This window comes from Passer domesticus, chromosome Z, assembly GCF_036417665.1.
Source record: "Passer domesticus isolate bPasDom1 chromosome Z, bPasDom1.hap1, whole genome shotgun sequence".
Taxonomy (NCBI): domain Eukaryota; kingdom Metazoa; phylum Chordata; class Aves; order Passeriformes; family Passeridae; genus Passer; species Passer domesticus.
This window is the reverse complement of record NC_087512.1, coordinates 4,160,989-4,174,444: the sequence shown is the minus strand read 5'-3', so window position 1 is coordinate 4,174,444 and position 13,456 is coordinate 4,160,989. Positions and strand designations below refer to the sequence as shown.

General features: G+C 35.8%; 1 long non-coding RNA gene across 1 annotated transcript; it reads left to right on the top strand.

Moving 5' to 3' along the window:
- The first annotated feature begins 780 nt into the window (after positions 1-780).
- Positions 781-12,034, top strand: LOC135291522 (uncharacterized). Its single transcript, XR_010354339.1, has 2 exons — positions 781-959; positions 11,279-12,034. It is a non-coding gene; the product is annotated as an uncharacterized LOC135291522 (long non-coding RNA).
- Positions 12,035-13,456: the final 1,422 nt, after the last annotated feature.

Genomic DNA, 13,456 nt, shown 5'->3' with positions numbered 1-13,456 from the left:
TGAGTCACATAGATTATGCAGTTACAGAAGTGCATATGTTCTTTTTTGTTCTTTTTTTCTTTTTTTTTTTCCCCTGGACATTGTATTTGGTTTATGTGAAATAGGAATAATCATAAACTGGAAAAAATTAAATGAAGTCTGAATTGTACAGTTCTTCGAACCACATGGGCTTCTCCCATCTACCTACTCATGCTCAAAGTAATGAATAGTAAAAGATAGCAAAAGTCTGATTATTTAATCAGCTCCAGAACAATCACTGGTATCACATAAAATCATTCATAATCACAGGAGACTTTTCACTGATGTTATCCCACTATCCTCCTCGACAGCATTGTTATGTGAGAGTTGTGTCTGTCTGTGCCTCTCTGTTCATGCACAAATCCCTAGCATGCAAAAAGATGAGGGTTCCTCGAGGAATTTGCTTATCTAGATAGAGGTTTTCTGAAAAGGCATCTTGCTTTTGAGAATGATAATTTCCTTGAATGTTTATTTTCACCCAAACTGAAGTTATCCTGTACTTACAAAGGTCCGGTTCGAATTTCACCCTTACTATGAACAGCACACTGCTGTTTGCCCTTTGACACTTTGGCTGGAACAAAAAGAGAAGGGTAACAGAGCTGATGAAAGGGCTGGAAGGAATATCTGTGGTGGGTGGCTGAGGAATCTGGGCTTGTCTAGATTGGAGAAAAAGGGGTGAGAGGTGATCTTATTGCTCCTTCCAGCTTCCTGAGGAGGGGAGGTGGAGAGGGAGGAGTTGAGCTCTTCTTCCTGTGACACGGCACGTGGGGGCAGATTAAAGCTGGACCGGGGAGATTTAGATCAGACTTCAGGAGACCTTTCTTCACCAAGGTGGTGGTCAAACACTGGGGCAGCCTGCCCAGAGAAGTGGTCAATGTGCCAAACCTGTCAATGTTTAAGGGTGTGTGGACTCTGCCCTTAACTACCCACTTTAACATTTGGTAAGCACTGAATTGGTCAGACAGCTGGACTGGATGACCTCTTTAGATTCCTTACAACTGAAATAATCTATTTTATTCTAAAGTATTTAAAGGTGAATCCAGACTAACAAGTAAGCTGGGAAGAGGAATGTGTTTTTGAATAAAATTTCCTGACTGGCCTCAGTGACACATTTAGCAAAGATGTTGGAGTGATTCACTCTGAAGATCCATTCTTTTGGGATGCATGCTCATTAGCAATGTTACTGTCTAGTGTCACTTCTGGCTGCTGAGAAACAAGGAGTAGGGAAGGTCAGGGGAGTGCAGTGCGTTTTCTGAAGGTAAACAATAATTGGTAGTTTGGGATTGTTTTTGTTTATTTTTCTCACAGCAACTTTTGCATTATCTGACTTCATAAATTTCTAAGAATTAGCAGACTCAAATATTGAACAAAACAGGAAAAACTGTTAAGATATAACTGGGTCTATCTGTAGGAATGTCATTCTCAGGGTAAAAGAGTTTCACCAGGACTTTGAAAAATGTTGATAAACATCTCCAGAAAAAGAAGAAAAAGGTTTTGTCTACTAAAAAAGAGAAAAATATAGTAATTGCAAAAATACTTTCTGTAATATTGGCTTAATACATGAAGTATTAAAAGAATTCATCCTGAAAGAGGAGGGATAGAGAACTGCAAGGTGACTGATGATACCAAACACAAAATTTTTAAAAAAGCTTACTTTTTGCTTCCCATTAAGATTTTCACACCTGGTTTCCATGTTCCGTGTTGAGTGCAAAAGAAAACACCCTTTCTAGTTCACAAAAATGTCACACAGCCTATTTGAGTAAAAACATTTTCCATGTGTTTTGAAACTAAACCTGTAATACAGCTTTCTTTTTTGTATAGCTCATCCAAAGCTGTCCAAATAAAAAAAAAATTAAAAAACCCACAAACCAACCCAGTGGAATATCTCTTAACAATTAAATTTTACCAAGAAATTGGTTGTGAGTCCACTAGTAATACCTATATTTTTTGGTCTCTAGGAGAGTAAAAAACATGTAGGTTTTTCTTGACTCTTGCCTTGATTCATGGCTGCCTGACCTTGTGTCAGAAGTCTTTAAGTATTGTATTTTATTTAAACCCTCAGAGTATAGAAAACTACTTCAGAAAAGCAGTCAGAAAAGCTCAGGGAAATCTGAACAGATCTTAGGCTAGCATAAAACCATTTTTACCTTTTAATCTTGTTTTGGAATAAGACCAGAAAAAACAATACAAGCCACTGACTATTACAGGAGGAGACTATAATCACTTTGCAGTCATGTCCTTCTTCTGAAACTACCTCTCAGTTTCCACACAAAAGCCTAGCTCCAAGTTTATGCCATGTTTACATCACGTAATTAAAAACTTATAATAAAGACAAGAGTCAGACAAGTCCATAAATCACATGCCCATATAGTCCTTTCAAAGTCTGAGCAGTTTTTAAGAATTTCTAGCCAACAGGTGTCTCTGGAATTACCTGAAGTGCTCAGGGACACAAAAAATATGAGAACATGACAGGTATAGATTTCAAACAGGAGTTTCATTTTGCATCTGACACTGGAGGCTGTGCACCAGTGCTGAGCAGAACCCACAGAGCAGCCAGAGCATATGGGCCTAACATAATATATGATAAGCCCTGATTTTAAATAGCATTCCTCCAGGGCCTAGAAGAGGGCCCTACAGCAACACTCCTATAATGTTTCACTGCCACTTTGATTGGGTATATAAGCCTGTGTTTATGTCTATTAATCAACACAACAGTAGTAGCGATAATAACTAGAGTTTGCAATGGAATTTGGGAGCTCCCTGTGAAAGAAATATCACAGTAAAAGATAACAGAGTTACTACTGTGCTTCCTAACCTCCTGCAATGTGAATGGCAACAGATTTTCCAAATATCTCAGAAGTGGCAGAAGAAATCTCACTATTCCAACTTTACCTGGCAGAATGAGTGTGTAGGTTTATTAAGGAAAATATGAAAAAAGTAATTTCTGCCATGGCCTGTGCAGATGTTTCCCACAGTGCTTGTGCCCATAAATGCTATGATGTGGACAACGAGGTAATCTGAAACTCCACATTTTTGCTTCATCAGGTATTTCTCTTCAGTTTCTTGATTCAATCAGTGTGGTTAAAATTGGCCTATAACACACAAGAAAGTGTGAAAAATGTCATTATAACTATAACTCATCTCATAGAAATAACCTTTTTTTCCACTATGATTTCAAACCTTTCTGAGATCACATTTCCCATACCATAGAAGAAACATTTCACTCTTAGTTTATTTTTTTTAGAAAAGAGAGGCACTTCCACCTATTTTTCCAGTATTGTATACCACCCAAAAACACATTAGAAGAAGAGCCAGGAGTGCTATTCCAGGTCCATAGGTCTCCTTAAAGAATGAGAAATATAATTGTGTAACTCATATCTTGCAGTGAAACATATTAAAATACTGATTATTGGCTGCCAAGACAAGTTCCCTTTGTCTTATTGTGACTTCACCACTGTGCAGACAAATGGCACTATTAAGACAGTGCTCTGGAGAACACCCTTGCATCTTGTTTGTAGGGACCTTAAGCTAAGGATGAGCCCTGGGTTCCAACAAATGGTTTCTAAAGAATTCACATTAGTACTGTTAGAAGTTACAGTACCTTACCATAAACTGGCAGAATGATAAAGAGAATGTCTACCAAAATGGGATAATACTTCAGCCATCTGCCATCTGTCCTTGTCAGCATGTAAATTCATTCTCATTTCAGCAAACCTCCAAAAACTTCACCCTGTAATAATACTGCATGCACTTGGAACATTTCTGTAACTTCTGTAGAAATAACCACTCCAGGTACAATATTCTACTGGGTCTACATAGCTCTAGTCACAGATTCATGCCTTTCTACCTGCACTGCATCAAAAACCACATTTACACTCACCATAAGCATTTCAGATAAGCATAAAAATACTGAACTTCTTAAATCCTCTGCGTACTCATCTCCAGTTTCTCATCCTTTATTTTCCTGAGATAACATGCATTTGTCAGGAAGTTTAGATTTTTATTATCACTAGTAGCATGGATATGAGTGATACAGATGTGATAAGCTGGACATCATGTTCAGCATCATCTCCTTGAGTAGATAACATACATTAAATAAGATGATGATAGAAGGCATAAAATGCAACGTGCAGTTGTGGCAAAAATGGTTCAGTGATTGGCATTCCAGCAAAATAAATGGATTACGCTTAACCATCTGAGAAAGAGAACATTCTTACAGCCATGAAGGAAACAGGCTCATCTGTGATTATGAATCGCTGTAGTTTTTTAAGAAAATAAAATTCTTAAAATATTATGTTCTAGGCCACAATGGCCTAGGTTGAATGGAACTCTGAGCAGCCTGATGTAGTGGAAGATGTCACTCACCATGGCAGGGGGTTGGAAATAGGTGATCCTTAAGGTCCCTTCCAACCCAACCCGATCTCTGATTTTATGAAATATGAAGTGAATATTCAGTAGGTTACTATCCCTCATCTAATGCTTTGTGATTTGGTACAAAACATTTTCAAAATTCTGGTCTCAGGTCAGGCTTAAAATATCAAAAATCATGAGATCCCAGATTGTTGGTATCCACTGATGCCTGGGTCAGCATTCATTCCTGTGACTTCCAGTTCTCCCTACGTATCATTTTTTAGTAACATCAGACTAAAACAACAAGCCAAGACAACAACATGCACTTCAGCAGATACTTAGGCAATAAATTCTGACTGCAGCTCTGAGCAAATAACAGAATCGATAACATGATGGGCTCTTCTCCCATCTCCTACTCTTCTCCAAATTTACTCTGTTAGTGAATTGGTATTTCAGCACATCAGATTCTTGCCTGAGTGTTCACATGAGACAACCACCACAGTCTAAACTAGACAATGCAAAAAGGTTTGCAGGATGGATAACTCCTGCCTTTGTATTGCCAGTTCTACTTGCATGCTCTTACTGTGTCCTTTCATGCTTGCTCTGGGCATTTTCATTCCATTGTGCCTTAAACTAAACCTATAAAACTGTTTTTAGAACACAGGTATATAAATGTACTCCCATGCACTGCCCCAATCCTTCCAAGCACAGATCTCTTTTTAACTGTGCCTTTGTGTTTAAAGAATTGCAAATGGTAAAGAATGCACGTAGGGAAATGATCACTGCAAAATTCTCAGTTCAATGCCACACAGGTATTCTGACATCCTTACATTATCTAGCCTAAAAATCTAAACAACAGAAAAGGAACACAAAAATGCTTTACAAGACTTTTAAGTGGTTGCTCACTATTGTTGTGGCATTTAATACACTTGGAAAAGTACATCTACAAGAAATGTGAGGTGCATAAAGGATCCAGCTGCTTAAAAGATAAGAATAAAATACTGCTGCATGTATAGGTGGAAAACTGATGAATTACCATGGGAATTGTAGAGAGAATTAGCTTCAAAGTGTACAAATGAAGAAAAATGTCCCATAGCAAAGCAAAACAATATGCACATAAAGCAAGTAACAACTGTTATTGCCCAAGAGACACAACTGGTACTAAATGTTAGTGGAAATGGATCTTTACTTTCTCCTGTAAATCTGAATTCCTAATTAATACAAACTAAAAGCCCAGCAGAATCTTGAGTTCATGCTTGTAAACCATCACGGCAGCATCTTTCAGTGCCTGACAAACACACTTATTTTCTGTGCCGCACCTTCCACTATAAACAATAACTGCACAGATTTAGAGGCCTAATTTCATTTAGAGGTGAGAGAGTTTTACATCCTTTTGTTCCAGAAGAGACAAAGCAGGCAAAACAAAGCTGAGAATAACAGAGGACTTCATTCATTTTCTTACACTTTTGTGCTGTTTTCCATAACAGAATTTAGAGATGATTGCCACGTGGACAGCAGTGCTCTGAAACACGACCTTAGGAAGGAGACATGATTCCCCTTTACTAATTCTAGATTTTAAAAGGGGATCAGGAGACTAACTCCTTTAGATATTTACACAGCAAAAGAAACATCTCCCTATGCCTTATTTTAAGATTCACAGTATTATTTTTGTTTTCTCTGTGACCTTAAATGCAACTTTTCCAAATGGATCCTAATACATGTCTTACATGTGAGTACTTAATCTTATTTGAGAATTTATTCACTGTTAACAATAGGCACTCTCTGAGAGTGTCCTTAACTTTCAACTTGCTTCCTGCTATTTTAGTGGAATCTGTACCTGTTTCAGTCAGAAGGAATAAATCTACAAAGGTTAAAAATGCTGGTGGAGAAAACTGTTACCAATATATTGATGGTGTTGTGTTCAATTTATTGAACAGTCCTGGTGATGTTTGGTAAGGCAATAACTGATCAATGAAAAATAAATCAGCCAGGTTCATTAAATTACACGCTCAGGTGTTTCGTGATTGGGCAGCTAATTTTGATTTTTACTTTTGAACACTAACTTAGGAATTGCAAATCTACAGAACTGGGGTTGGTTTCAATCATGATATATGTAGGACAAGCACAGAAGCATGGCAAATCTTTTGTCTTGTCAGCTTCCCTGAATAATGTTTACAGATACATTCTTCACATACACTACCTTCCTACTACCTCTACCAGGGAATAATCCGATGAGCTACGAAAAATCTGCCATTCTGTAGATGGACTCAAACCCATTAAACACCTGTAAGAATAATGTATTTTCATGTAAATTTGGCTGGGGGACGGTGTTGATTTGGGTGTTTCAGTGTTCTCTTGAATTTTGTTTTGTTTTGTGGGTTTTTTAAACAAGAAACTGAAGATAGAGGAAAAAAAAAAAGAAATATTGTGGGTAGGGGTATTTTTCCTTAGAATAACAAAAGGGGGAAAAAAAGAAAAAAAAAGAAATTTAAAAAACCCAAAAAAAAATCCCTAAAAAAAAGGAAACTCAAACAAAACAAAACAAAACAAAACAAAACAAAACAAAACAAACAAAAAAAACACACCAAAACCACACTGGCAGTATTCAATTTGCCAAACCAGAGATTTCATTTCATACGGGAATTTTGCATTGTCATAAATGGAAATCATTAGTTCTCTTTCTTGATATTTAATAAAGGAAATAAGTTTTTAAAAATATAGTAATTATTATATAATTATTAATTTGCCTTATATATTGTACTTGTTAGTAGTAAATGTTCATTATAACTTCTACATAGGCTGAGCAAACACGTTTTAATCTGCAAAAGTCTTCTTTGTTTGTCAAGAAGAAGCACCCATCTCTTTGCTTTTAAACTTTCTAATCCTTCTTTTCTTGCTAAAATGCCTGTGTGGTTGTCCTAAAATGGATTTTTCAGGGGTGCTGCCTGGATAAGATATGCTCTTCACAAATGGCCTATTCACTGCATGCTGAAATCAAGACTAATTTTTTTTTCTCCCATCAGCTTCAGACTTCTGGATAAGAACTGCATTCTCAAAGCACAGTTTGGAGATATATGGAAATCTTATTGACTGCTAGGATTCATGTGACTAATACCCATACACACTGACTTGAACACTTAGGACTAAGTCATTGATTTTTTGCAGCATGCTTGGATTATAAACTGCTGTAGGATTTCAGCACCCCTTGTCAAGCCTTATGCTTTAGTATTAGCATATTTTTCTGTCCTTTGTTAAATTAAATAGATTTTTTTTTCTGGCTGTCCAGCTGCTTCAAATTAAAGCTATGATTCCCTCATGGACTTCAGCTTGTTATAGATTTTCTTAAAAATGTCAACAACCTTTTTGCCCTGAAAAGATGAGCTTAGGCAAGATAACCTTTGCACAGACAAAGCACCTGTATTTGCTGAGCCTCAGTCCAGAATCATCTGTAAACTGCACTTAGGAAACCCCACATGTTTTTCTTATGTTCTAGACAAAAACAAACAAACAAACAAACAAACAAAAAAAAAACACCACGGAAAACACTGTATTTTATTTAAACAGTATAGAAATTTTTAGAGTTTGAAATTATCAATCATTTCTTTTTTTTTTTTCTCTCTGTTTCTCTATGTAAGAAAAACATAGAGAAAGTATGATGAAATCATAGAGAAAAGTATGCTGAAAAAAGCCCAAATTTCTCCCAAGTTCAGTTTGTTAAGTCTCTGAAACCTGGAAGATTTTTAATAAATAATATTTGGCATGCTTAAATCTCAGTTGAAAGGTCCCTACTGCCTAGGTTTATTCCTCACAGAGAGGGTAATAATGATATAAACTATGAGGGGAATAATCTCATACTTAAATAAACAGAGAAGCAACTGAAGTCTAGCAGCAGTGGATGTTGCAGAAATAAACATAGCCCACTCATCCCAAACATTACCAAAGAGAAAGCTGTAGCACTGAGGGAAAGATGTGCTCATACACAGACAATTTTTTCTAAATAAAAAACCTGTCGTTAGCAGAGAAATAAACTTGGAAAATACTGCCCACATTTACAGTGCTTCCTTAGCTTACAACATCTGCCTGTCAGCAGTGTCAAAAAATCTGTCTGTATGAATAACTTGGGGTTTTTTAGTTTGGTGGCCAAATCTACAAATCACAGGAACAGTACAATTTTTAAAACAGTACTCATATCAGAATAGTTGAATTTTGTTTAGAACTGTAAACACCTTCACACTGTCCAAAACTAATGGTTTCTTTCCATGATAAGTGACACAGTCACAAAGATTTTTAGCCTACTAGAAGCAACATGTGTCCCAAAGTCATGCATTCAGCCTTAGTTAACAACTTTATGATAACCTTGTATGACTTCATCCCATTATCTGTGCATCTGACATTAGGGGTTTAATATTTTTTTGTTTGTTTAGCTTCTTGTTAAGGATATTATCAGTTAGTTTTACCTTAAAGTACCTATTTGACAAAGCTGAAGTATGGATTGCTTTTGGTGTCTTCTGGATATGGAAGGAAAATCTTTACAAAATGCTGATGTGCATCTCTGATAACATTGACAAACACAATTTATGTATAAAGATATTCTAAGCAAAACAGACAGAATAAATCACAGGTCATGAATTCTTCTCAGTTTCTTTAAAAAGTATAAAAAAATACAAAAAAGAAAGGCTATGGTAGGAGTAAATGCCCAACCAGTGATTTTAGCCTTCTATTACTTACATTGTGTTCCCTTATATTCCCTCAGGCCACTATAAATAATTAAAATCTAACAAGTAAATATTAATTCCAGACTTTTTTGATTTTTCAAGTTTAGCTGGTATTTTAAAAATAAAAAATGAGACTGTAAGGTGTCAGTTCAAAGTAAGTTGAGCATCAAAACCTGAATTTTACTACTGGTTTAAGTTGAGGGAGAAAGGAGTCGTATTTTACTCTCATGAATCACTAATACAAAACTTAACTACTAACTATAATAACATTGGTGGAAGTATCAAGCATTTTTGTGCAATGTTTTACGATTAGAAAATAACACTGTACTTGCTGAACTTTGATAATCAAACTCCTCCCCCTTTCTGAAAGAAAAGTTCTGGTTCGCCAGTCAGCTAGTATTTGCATTCTGTTCTTAGGAATTATATAAAACTATGTCTTTTGACAAGTGGAACATTTACAGAACATAATTATAATTTCTTCATGTCCTATATGAAATTACTACTTGGAAGTACCCTGAAAGAGGTTATTAATAATATGCTATGTAAAACTGGTTAGACAAAGAAATAAGATAGCCATAAGACAATTTGTCCTAGATTCAAAATCCACTTGTAACAAGAAGAACTAAAGCCATTGGCAATACTTTTGCCCAAAAATAAAGCTATCATCCTCAGGTTAAAAATAAAAATATATTACTTGGATGTCAAAATTATTTTCAGTATTTTACATGACCAGCAGAGAACTGTGTTTGAGGGGTTCTGACATGGTATTGCTGAAAATAGATAGATAGATAGATAGATAGATAGATAGATAGATAGATAGATAGATAGATTAAAAAATCCTGTGGAGAATAAGTCTAACTTGGTAGTTATAGATCAGAAAGCTGCATTTTGACAACCCATGAAAATTGTTGTCTTCTAATGAGCAAAGCCCCTTGATCTTCCATGGATCAAGGTTGACCCCAAGAAAGAGAGAAAGACAACTATAAATTTTGATCAATATTCCTATCCAAACATTTTGTTCAGATGACCTTATGATCTGTGACACCCCACCCTTAAGGGGAAGGGAACAGGCAAGATTTGTGGATGCTCATGGTTAAAAGGAATGCTGAAAGTCAAAGGATTCATGAAACCTTAAAAATCTTAAAATATTTAAAAAAAAATCTTAAATCGATTTTATGAGGAAATTCCACAATTGGCATGGAAATTGGTGTGGTAGTCCCCAACCTCCAGAGTAAGTGCACAGCAATGGGTTTGGATAAAGGGATAGAGTGAAAGGGGACAGGGAAGGGGGATTAATTAAAGAGGGGGAGAGAGAGAGAATAGAAAGGAAGAGGTCACCACTCCTTGCTCCAGCATCAGTCCAGCTGATGGGATGCCCAGAGTCTTTGGGCACATGAACCAGGTTTTGGTGGGACACCTTTCACAGAAAGGTTTCCCTGCCCTAAAGATAATTTTCTTGATTTCTAGGCAAATCATTTATCCTGTACAATCCATTCTTACAGAGCTTTCTGGAAATGGGTCAGTGGGGTTCGAGGTCTTTGCTGCCCTTGATCCCTACATCCCATGCATTCTTCTTGATTTCATTCCTGCACTGGCACTGTGCTGTGTTTATCTCCAGGAGCCAGAACAAGGATGTTTATACCAAAGAAATTATGTCTTCCTTCTGCATGGCTCCTACTGCAGTGTGTTGTTACCCACCATCCATAGCTGGCTCAACATCCATCTGGCTATTGCTGTTTGAGACACACAATAACCCCTTCATCCTTTCTGGGCTTCTATATACTTTTTCTGCCTTAGAAGAGAGATGACAATAATGAATAATTTCCTACCAGCCTCAGTTGGCTCATGATCACGTAGTTGTCAAAAACAGATTTAGCTACAATACACTCTGTAGGTGGCCAACGACAAAAATACAGACCAAATTGTTACAACATGCTGAACAGAGAAGTTAGACGAATCAAGGCTTGATTTTTGTGAGGTATTTTTTGTTTTCAGTTTTCTGTTTAACTTTTGCAATAATTTGGAAATTATTTCTCTGATAAGCATATTTTTCGCATTTGCCGCATCTATGGGAGCCTGCTGTTACCAAATTATCAAATTAAAGTTACCTTTGGAAGAATCCCCTGATCCCAGTCTACTTCTGTGAGTTGGGAGTATCCCAGTAAATACTGATGTCCATTAATTTGTAATTTCAGGTAGAAAGACTGTTACTTCAAGCAACAGAAGCAGAACTGGCAAATTATTATCTATCATAAACACGGTAACCTTGGGAAGTTGTAGAGCCATCATGAAGACAACTTTCAGGATGAAAAAGGACTTGGTATTAATGAACAGCAGAGCACCATCAGTCTTCCTCAGAGATGGACACAGATAAATCTGCTGTTCAGCGGTTCAAGGCAACACAAGGAATGTCTACCTTTCTTCACAATAAGAATACTATCCCTCTACTTTTTAGCAAACACAGATTAACCTCTTCTTTCCTGCAGTGGTAAACTCAGTCTACCCTTCCTAAACTCCAATTACTACCTTCTAATTTTACTCTACTGTATTTTGTTGTAAAAAAATTCACTGAATATGATATTGGATTAATGTTTTACTTTCTTTTAAAGAGATTAAATTGATAAATGGGGACCTTATTGTATTTTGATAAGAAGAAACAACAGTTAAATTTTTTAAAATAATTCTCATACAGCTTTTTTAAAAGAAAAATCTTCTATTTAACTTATATTTTCCATGTATCACTTCAATCAGATCCCTTTTCAACACCGCTTAATAAGTACCACATAAAAGTTCATATCATATTTTAAAGTCCAGGAGTACAACTGAAACTCTCAAACTGTTCTTTATCTGTTTTATCCTATGATCTTACAATGTTGCTGGCTCAGAGTTGAATTTGGATTTCTCCACAGCTTTCATCAATTTTCCACTGGCAAATAAACCTGGAACCCTGAGGTGTCTCCACATTATTCCATTATCATACAAACTTTGTAACATTTAAATTTCCCAAATTTCATTTGACCGGTGTTATTTTTATGTTTCTTTCTACCTAAGTAGCCCAGCACTTATAATGGTTATTCTAAACTATGTACATGAAAACAATTATTTTGCAGAGTTTTCTCAAAAAAGTGTGAATACACTGAAGATTAGCTTTCCCAAGGTGCAAGATGAAACTGAGCTCATGTTTTATTCAGCATTTATTGTTACCTATTAACACTCAGCTATTTTTTCCATGGTTTCTTCACTTCTGTACATTTAATTCTGAGAATGCTCTCTCCCTATTAAGTAAGCTTCATTTATCCAGTTAATGCAATAACTATGCTCTGTCTGTATTTTTTAAAATATTTTAGGTTATGCAATGAAATAATTTGGAAATTATCATGAATGAGATAAAAGAAGAAAAGAATGAAAAAGAATAAAGAAAAGAATAACATCCTAGCAAAAAATGGCACCTATTGCAACTTACAGTCTGGGTTCAAAAACACGGTCCAAACTGAGGATTAACTTTCCTTCAATTTGTGTGGGGGTTTTGGTTTTTTGGGGTTTTTTTGGTTTTTTTTTTGTTTCGTTTGGTTTTGTTCTAGACTTGGGGTTTTTGCTGGTGTTGATGAGATTTTTGTAAGTTAAAACTGTCTTTTACATAATTTTTTTAAGGGGAAATGTATCTCTTATCCAAATGAACTTAAATATTTAAAGAAAGTAGTTCAAAAATTTAACAGTTCTAAGGTGACAAATATGTTTAATAAAAAAAGAAGAAATGGAATGTAGAGGTGGGATTTATTAAAAATACTCAAACTAAATTTTTTATTCTAGATTCCCAATTTTAGTCAACATATTGAATAATTTTCCTGTTTTTTCTGGTTTTCCTGGTTTCCCTTATTTTCAAAAGTAAAGTAATGCTTCAATGATAATGTGGAAGTTGATTAACCATCAGTTGCAGGATTGTTCTTCCACCACATTTTTTCCCTGATTTAATCTACATTAGACATTTTTGAGAAAGCTCATTTTCTCTGTATAAGATCCTACGATGCCTGGAAAATTTTGTCTTTTTAACAATTTATGTCTTCAATTTTATATCATCACTTGAAGGACAACTAAGATAAAATAATGTTGTATAATTTAAGTACAAAATTGCCTTAGAAAGGATGTGTTTTGTACTCTAACAGTCCCTGTGAGTGTCTATAATCATAAATATCCAGCTGAGGTTGAGACCTGTGAACCTTTGCTATCAGCACAACCAAACAGCATTTATGGTATCCATTGAAGGATGTTTGAAGCACTGACACGCAGAATCTGTGTTTCTGTCACAGACCTCCTGCATAGCATCTTAATATCACTGCTGCTCTTCTCCAACATTAAATGTAGCATTATTAGAT